Here is a 1,647-nt window from a genome sequence, read left to right on the forward strand (position 1 = left end):
AAAATCTAGAAACCTTGAGTATATTCTCTTCTCCACAGTACCGTTGAGCAGTTGGGGAAAAAGGTGCATAGAGTCTCAGCAACTCCTGTTGTGAGATTTCTGGTTCTTGATGATCTTTTTCCTTCTTCTCTACTGAGGTATCTTCAGGTTGTTCTGACAGCTTGCTTGGCTTGTCCTCAGTCTCCTTATCACTTATAGTGACCATCTTACAATCTTCCCATCTTACTTTCTTTGTTTCACCTCTCGGATTCTTCTCTGTGTCACTTGGGAATCCATCTGTGGGTTTGGGGATTTGCTCAGAGAGATACCCCACTTGAGATTCCAACCTCTTGATTGTGTCTCCCTAGTTCTTGAAACTAGCTCGCACTTCCTCCTTGAACACCTTGTTGTCTTGAATCTCCTTGCCTATGCCTTCAAGTAGATTCTCAATTCTTGAGAGTCTGTCATCAAATGATCGTAGATCGTGATTAGAGGTGGAAGGATGAGGTAAGTTATTTTGGTTTTGATGTGAATGTGGAGAGGTGTTGTTATGGGAGTGTTGATGTGGCCTAGATGTGAAATGTTGGTGAGCTGTATTGTTGGGATTTGGGCCTCTTTGATCAAGGCTTTGGTCTTGTTGATTTCCCCACCCAAAGTTTGGGTGATTCCTCCATCCAGGGTTGTAGGTCTTGGAGTATGGATCATGGTTTTGCCTAGGTGAATTCCCAATGTAGTTGGCTTGCTCCTGACTACCCTCTGCTTCTTCATTCACTCCTTCTGGGGTTGTTGATGAAATGGCGATTGCTGCTACTTGGTTCCTCTCCATCTTCTTGGTGAGGTCAGCCAGCTGCTGGGTAATGAGCTTGTTTTGGGCCAGCAGAGCATCTACATTGTTTAGCTCTATTACTCCTCTTGTGTTCCCTCTTTCGGAAGCATAAAAGTAGTCATTCTCTACTACAGTTTCAATGACATCTATGGCCTCCTCAATGGTCTTCTTCTTGTTCAAAGATCCTCTGGATGAATGGTCTACGACCTTCTTTGACTCATAAGAGAGCCCTTCGTAGAAAATGTGCAGCTGCACCCATTCATTGAACATATCTGGTGGGCACCTCCTTGTTAGGTCTTTAAACCTCTCCCATGCTTCATACAGAGTCTCACCATCTTGTTGCCTGAAAGTTTGGACCTCAGCTCTCAGCCTATTGATTCGTTGAGGGGGGTAGAATCTTGCTAAGAATTTGTTCACCACATCTTCCCAAGTTGTCAAGCTCTCCTTTGGGAAAGACTCCAGCCACTTGGCTGCCTTATCCTTGAGTGAGAATGGAAATAAGAGCAGTCTATAGGCGTCAGGATGAACACCATTAGACTTCACTGTGTCACATATTCTCAAGAAGGTGGTTAGATGTTGATTGGGGTCTTCTTGGACACTCCCTCCGAACAAACAGTTGTTCTGCACAAGGGCGATGAGCTGTGGTTTTAGTTCAAAATTGTTGGCGTGGATGGTGGGCTTTTGAATGCTACTTCCACAGTTTCTTGGGTTTGGATTGATGTAAGAGCCTAAGACTCTTCTATCCTCCCCAGCATGATTTGCTCGACCTCTTCCGCCATGGTTGTGAGTCTCTTCTTCATGATGGTTTTCCATGTTTTCTTCCATGTTTGGTTCAAAGTATT

Source organism: Arachis ipaensis, chromosome B01 (genome assembly GCF_000816755.2).
Source record: "Arachis ipaensis cultivar K30076 chromosome B01, Araip1.1, whole genome shotgun sequence".
NCBI classification, from domain to species: domain Eukaryota; kingdom Viridiplantae; phylum Streptophyta; class Magnoliopsida; order Fabales; family Fabaceae; genus Arachis; species Arachis ipaensis.